A 6963-nucleotide genomic window follows, 5' to 3' on the forward strand; every position below is an offset into this window, starting at 1 on the left:
GAGAGAGCAAATGGATCCAGTAGGTCAAGGGGATGGAGTTGGTGCAATTTAAGGTGGGGTAGGTCTGTCAACTCCAACGTGGTGGCTGCGTCCGGGCGCCCCCAGGATATAAGGGATGCCGGTCAGTCCAGGCATTTGAGGCGCCCGTCTAAGACGAATTTTCACGATCAGTCAGTGACCGAGCCATCCGTCCAGACGTCTCTATAGATGCTCTAAGGGTCGGTTGGATGTATCATAGGACGGATGTACATCAACCAATGATGTAAAAACAAAGAAAATTGTAACACACGGACAATTATCTAGCATCCTTAAAAGTACTAGTAAACGCGCACGTGCAACGCACGTGTAATCTTAATTCGGCTTGAAGATATACCTGAATCTCTACTCCTAATGAAGCAGTTGGTAGTCTCCGTCGATTTTTTTTCGTCCCACCTTCGTCGGTTTTTGTTTCGTCCTCCTCCTATGTCCCAGGTAACGATGCCGTTGCACCTAACGCACGCAGAAAAAAAACCGGACAAAGACCACATAGCGAGGGACCTCGAACGAAAAATGTAGCGATGTCCGTCGGACAAAAAAAAGGGACGAACCGGGAGCGAGGCCCCCTCGCATCCCCATCCACCCACCCGTCCCGACCCTGGGCTAGGGTTCCATACGCCGCCGCCTCCGGGCGGACCACATACGCCGACGTCGAGGTCCGAAAGGAGAGGGCCGCCGCACTATCTTCCGCCTCCACCGACCTCTGAGGCCCCCTACTCGTGGGACGACGCCGCCGCCGCCTTGCGGAACCCCAGGGCGGGGCAGGGCATGGTCGCGTTGCGGGCAGCGAGGAGCGGCGCGCCGGCGCCGGCGCGTGCATAGCCAGTTAGCGAGAGAGGAAGGGAGTGGCGACGATGTCTTCGTGCGAGGACAAGGACTCTGCCGCCGCCCGGGCCGCGGCGACCACGGACGTGGAGCTGATGAAGCGGTTTTGGCTCAGCGAGAAAGCCGCGCCGGAGATCCTCCACTTCAAACCCACCTCGTCTCCCGTACCTTATGGCCATTGGTCGTGTCTTCGTTCTTCACAATACTGAATGTTTCTGATTCTTCACAACCTGTGTGGTGAAACCAGGAGGAGACGTTCGATGACTTCACGGATAACGGCATCGACAATCTGGTGGTCTCGCTGTACCAGATGGAGCTCGACCGCATGCTCTTCTTGCTCTGCTTCTACCTACGCCTCCTCCTGCAAAAGGTCAGACTGAATTCTGCAAAAGGTCAGACTGAATTCAATCTCGATAGTCTGTACCGCACGGTGGTTCAGTTACTGACCGAAATGTTGCATTAGACAATTACTTGACCTCATCGTGCTGCTCTATGTAGATTGAGAAGTACATGGCGCACATCTTCAATTCTGACGACCTCTTGAGCTGGTTGACGCAGCAGGAGCAGTGATGCGCCAAGAGGTATCTCTCTAATCGATTGGACCGTCTATTTGTTGTTTATGCTTGTTTTTTGGCTGAAATGACACTCCCTTGTTGGGTTTGATCAGTTGGAGGCTGCAAGGAGATCCTGGAGAAGCATCTCGAGCAGCCGGTGATGTCGAAGCTTCCCTACAGTTATGATTCGGTAACGAGGCAATCCGAATCGAGCACGGAGGATGACGTGGGTATTCCACTTGATCTTGAAATTAACATCACTCCATAGGTGGACGTACAGGGTCACGTCCGCGCTGGTGTACACGGCGCTGGAGTGGATCCTCATCACGCTGCTGCACATCACATGCTCCTCTTCCACTCCATTGCCCGCTGGAGTGGATCCTCAGGCCACCTTGCCTCCTCTGCTCCCGCGGAGAACGGCCAGCAGGCGGCAACACGCGGTCGCTGCGTGAACTCTGTGCCAAAGATCTCCGGGCTGGGCTACTGCCTCCACCACCGCCAGCTCGTCGCCTCCGCCGCCGACATGTGCGAGGGATGCCTGATGACGAAGGATGCAGAGGAGAAGGGCACCGTGGTGTTTTCTTGCTGCAGAGCTCTCATACAGATTTCTTCTTCACACAAGCTGGAGGACACACATACTACAAGGGAAGAAGATCCTTCTGTACAAGGGAAGACAGCCGAAGAAGAAGAAAATCAAGGCTATGTTCTGCTGGATCAAGAAGACCATGAAGAGGAAGAACACGAGCAGGCACAGGTGGACCAGCAAGGGGATATTTAGGTGGCTGCCGTGGAGGACGAGTCCTAGGAGTTCATGGTTCAGGGCGAAGAGATCACACCCGACAACGATCGATTGGTGCCGGTGCTGGTGCCCACACTTGATGAAATGACAATTGCTAATGATTTTGGTCTGCATCCGGAGACCGGCGAGCAGTATGAACAAAATAATAATCGCGTAAGTTCAAATCCCAGTGCTATTATTTTCTCAAGTGTGGTTACATGTTTCATCTTCAAAGGAAACGCGGAAGCAGACATCTAGGAGTATATCCTCATTTCTTAGCCCGAGGTCTAGCTGGCACAATGGTGATATGTCTTGTGTACATGATCATGGTGATTTCTTGGCTCTATTATCAGATGAAATCACGTGGCCTCAGGCATGTATAGCCGATGCATGTATGTGCATATTTCTAACGGAATGGTGCAGGTTTTAGGCCATTTTGTACAAGTTGAACACGGGAGCATGAGTTAGATCGCCAGGCAAGCCGGTGCTATATATAAGCTCTATCTCTCTTTCTGGATAGCAGAAATGATTCAACTTTAATGGTACTTTGCAGATTTTACTCCATTAGAACTAATTTGGAATAAAATTATTTGTGAACATCTTCTAGGTGTTTTTCCCTCGGCTTCTTGTACCCCAACCTCTCGGACCCCTTGAACGGGGAGGCGGCTTCGCTGATGATGCGCGACAAGAAATCATATGACCAAAAAGTCCAAGGTATGGTCTACAGCAACACCTCTCTCTATTGTGCTTCTATCTGTTATGTGGATTAATTCAGAACATTGATCGTTATTCTTTGATTAAAAAAATCAGAATCTGATACGTGACGATCGGACGGACAAAAAAGTTCGGTGTGTGACGATCGGATTTCTTCTTCTTCTTCATGCTGTACTCTCCATCTCTTGTCTCTTTCTCATGGCGGTGTGTGACTGTTGATCGAGGACCGCAGCGTCAGCTACCCAGGTATCTTCTTCTCCACTCTCTCATCCTACGCCCTCTTTCTAATCTGCAATGACACATTGCATTGACAGGTATAAGCGCGTGGTTGCGTGCCGACCGTCGACTGGGACGCACATGAGGCTACCATTCTTCTACCGGTACGCAGCAGCCAAGTGCCACCGCCGAGCCCTTGATTTGCATCCTCCCGGGGCACCATAAATGGAGCACGAAGGTTAAAAAAGCCCCATGTTGTTGGCCCCCTTTCTATTGAAATATATCATTTTACATGCTCACACTACTGGAATCGTCACGTACACCGAGTGCCAAGAACACTCGGCAAAGGGCCAAAAACCCTCGGCAAAGTCTTTGCCGAGAGTTGCACTCGGCAAAGCCCACCCGGCGTACACCTCTTCGGCAAACAGATTTTTGCCGAGAGCCATTTGTCGGACACTCGGCAAAGACATTGCCGAGTTTCAAATAGAGGCGCTCGGCAAAGAAAAGTGATCAGAAGAAACAGAGCAAACGGCGCTATAGCCACATGGCGCAGGAGGTTTGCCGAGAGCGCCACTCGGTAAAAGTAGTGAATAAAAAAAAAATTGCACCGCCCGATCCCGTCCCAGATTTAATCGTGGCCAAATCCAGTCGCCGGCGCTGCTCCCATCGCGTGTGCCCCGCCCACGCACCCGTGGTGGTCACCGTAGTGCCGCAATGGCCGCGTTGGTGAGCTGCGCATAGGCCTCCGATGTTCAGGGAAGGCACAGATCAAGAGGAGGACGGCGAGATGCAGTGTTGCACGGAGCAGCCGCCTCCTCACGCCTTGCGTCAAAGCCACCGGACTGATGCTGCTTGCACACGTGCTTGACCACTTGTTGCTGTCGTGGCCGAGGAAGAGGAGCAGCAGCGGCGGCCGGGGCTGTTGTTGCTTGCGCGTGCTTGCTGCTGCTTGGTGCTTCGGCCGATGCTTGCGGCTGCGCCGCTGCTGTCCGGCGAGGAGCAGCGAGTGTAGCCTGCTGCTGCTGCTTGGGTGAAGAAGAAGAAGAAGAAGAAGAAGAAGAAGAAGAAGAAGAAGAAGAAGAAGAAGAAGGGGACAGGACCTGTGGCGGCGCGAGGAGCGGCGTCTCCGGCGAGGCAGCAAAGAGATGAGGCGTGAGGTGCTGGCTGCGGCTGTGCACTTGAGGAGATAAGGGTGAGAGACATGAACCAGGAGCACCAATCAGGACATGCCATGTCATCGATCCATGACTTCAAGCATTGGCCAATCCGAAGCAAGCAGCTGAATGTGTGCTTCTTTGTCCATTCTAAAAATTAAAAAAGAAAATGAATAAAATTTCAAAAAATCAAATCCTTTGACACTGAGTCCTTTCACATGTAATAGTTGCCACGAAAATTTTGAAACTTAGAATAAAACAATTTCTTACTTGATTTGCCTTTTTGCAAATAAAAATTCTAGTTTTTGACACATAGAACATGAAAAAAATGATTTTTGTGTACAACAAATTCTAAAATCTATTTGGCAACATTGTTTTTATTGGCGAGATGTACCTATGTGCCAATTTTCAACACATTATCACAAATTTTGCAATGAATATGGCCTTCGCCATAGTCACTTGGCTTGAAAGTCATAAATGTTTATACTTGCTATGCCGATTTGTGAAGATTTTTTTTTCAACATAGTCATATTGCAAGTTTGAAATTTTTCCTCGCTACTAGTACACATAAAATGACTCCATGGGAAATTATTGCATTTTTTGAACTTGTATTCTTTTTCTTTTATTTTCTCCAAAACGGGGTCAAAATGGTCGGCATGACTATTCATGGAAAGGGGTCGAATCTCTCAAAAATCTAAGTGGTTCTTACATATAATGACTACTTGTGTACCTAAAAATATTTTTTAAAATTTTTAGGACATAGCTATCACACACTTGTGGTTCAAATTTGAATTACTTTCAGGAAATCAACATAAAGTCGTTTAAATGTGTGAAAGTAGCTAGAAAACTAGAAAATTCATGAAACTTGGGAATTGTGCATAAAGTATGGTCTACTTACTGTGATAATTGGAGTGGTGCAATTTTGCACCCTGTTTTTTGTACTTGCTTCACAAAAAACACCCATTTTTTACACTTAGAAAATGAAAATTTATTCTTTTGTAAGAAAAGTTGAAAAATCTATTTGGCAACATTGATTGTAATGTCAGATGCGCCTATGTGTCTAATTTGGGAACATTAGAATAGACTATGCAATGAATATGGCCATCACCTTGGTCCTTTGACTTGAAAACCACGAATGTTCATACACGGTAGTCCGTTTTGTGAAGGATTCTTTTTTCAAATTTGTTATATTGAAAGTTTGGCATTTTTCCTCGTAACTAGTACACATAAAAAGACTCCATGCGAAAGGATTGCATTTTTTAAACTTGTATTCTTTTTCTTTCATTTTTTTTCCAAAACGGGGTCAAAATAGTCGACATGGCTATTCATCACAAGGGGTCGAAACTCTCAAACTCTAAGTGGTTCTCCCATATAATGACTACTTGTGTACTTAAAAAATATTTTTTGCCATTTTTTATGACTGAGCTATCACACACTTGCACTTCAATTTTGACTTACTTTCGGGAAATTGACATAAAGTCATTTAAATATGCGAAAGTATCTAGAAAACTAGAAAATCCATGAAACTTGTGAATTGTGCATAAAATATGGTCTATTTACTGCAATAATTTGAGTGGTGCCATTTTGGACCCTATTTTTTGTACTTACTTTACAAAAATTACCCAATTTTGACACTTAGAAAATGAAAAAGGATTTTTTTTGTACAAAAAAGTTGGAAACTCTATTTGGCAACATTGTTTGTAATGTCAATAGTCACCTATGTGTCTAATTTGGGCATATTATAAAAGATTATGCAATGAATATGACCATTACCTTGGTCATTTGACTTGAAACCATAACTGTTCATACACGATAGCCCGTTTTGTGAACGAATTGTGCATAAAATATGGTCTACTTACTGTGATAATTGGACTAGTGCCATTTTGCACACTATTTTTGTACTTACTTCACAAAAAATACTCATTTCTTATTCTTAGAAAATCGAAAATGGTTCTTTTGTAAAAAAAATTGGAAACTTTATTTGGCAACACTGTTTGTAATGGCAAGATGCACCTATATGGCCAACTTCACCACATTATCATAAACTATGCAATAAATATGGCCATCACATTGGTCATTTGAGACCAAACATTTACATGGCAAAAAGTGTAATTAATATGACCTCAAATGAAAAAGTTCTCAACATGAAAAATTTAGGTCTCGTCAAAATGAACAACTTTGATTTTTGGAACATCTTCATCCGAGGTTGTATGCAACCTGTACAGTTAAAACCGTGCAACGTAGTGAAGACCCACTTTTGCCGAGTGTAGCACTCGATAAAGACCCCCTTTTGCCGAGTGTAGCACTCGGTAAAGACCCTGTTTGCCGTATTTTATTTTTTACCGAGTGTTTTGTCCACGACACTCGGCAAAGTACCTGTTTGCCGAGTTTCGCTATTTTGCTGAGTACTTTCTGCTTGGGACTCGGCAAAGATACTATTGCCGAGTGCCCGACATAATGCACTCGGCAAAGAGCCTAACACTCGGCAAAAAGGAAAATTCCAGTAGTGTCAGGTAGTCAGGTGTCAGGTCATAAGCTTGTGATCTGCAAGGTTTGTATGAAAAAGGATGTCCAAATATGATAAGTTGTAGCTTATTGATCCCAACTATTAGACTATGTGTGCTCACTGATTTTCCCGTCTGAATGTCCGTAAAGTGAAACAAACATAGCAGTCATATGCCGTCTG

The 6963-nt window shown here is 45.8% G+C and overlaps 2 long non-coding RNA genes across 3 annotated transcripts; one reads left to right on the top strand and one right to left on the bottom strand.

The window, feature by feature from the left end:
• Nucleotides 1-553: 553 nt before the first annotated feature.
• LOC141026570 (uncharacterized) lies at nucleotides 554-2689 on the top strand. 2 transcript variants are annotated; one of them, XR_012188857.1, is made up of 3 exons: nucleotides 554-1231; nucleotides 1360-1442; nucleotides 1529-2357. It is a non-coding gene; the product is annotated as an uncharacterized lncRNA (long non-coding RNA). The 2 variants fall into 2 exon arrangements; XR_012188856.1 differs by having other exon boundaries at nucleotides 606-1253; nucleotides 1529-2689.
• A 71-nt stretch (nucleotides 2690-2760) lies between these two features.
• LOC141026569 (uncharacterized) lies at nucleotides 2761-4287 on the bottom strand. Its single transcript, XR_012188855.1, has 2 exons — nucleotides 4224-4287; nucleotides 2761-3196 (listed from the first exon to the last, which is right to left on the bottom strand). It is a non-coding gene; the product is annotated as an uncharacterized lncRNA (long non-coding RNA).
• Nucleotides 4288-6963: the final 2676 nt, after the last annotated feature.

This window comes from Aegilops tauschii, chromosome 7, assembly GCF_002575655.3.
Source record: "Aegilops tauschii subsp. strangulata cultivar AL8/78 chromosome 7, Aet v6.0, whole genome shotgun sequence".
NCBI classification, from domain to species: Eukaryota; Viridiplantae; Streptophyta; class Magnoliopsida; order Poales; family Poaceae; genus Aegilops; species Aegilops tauschii.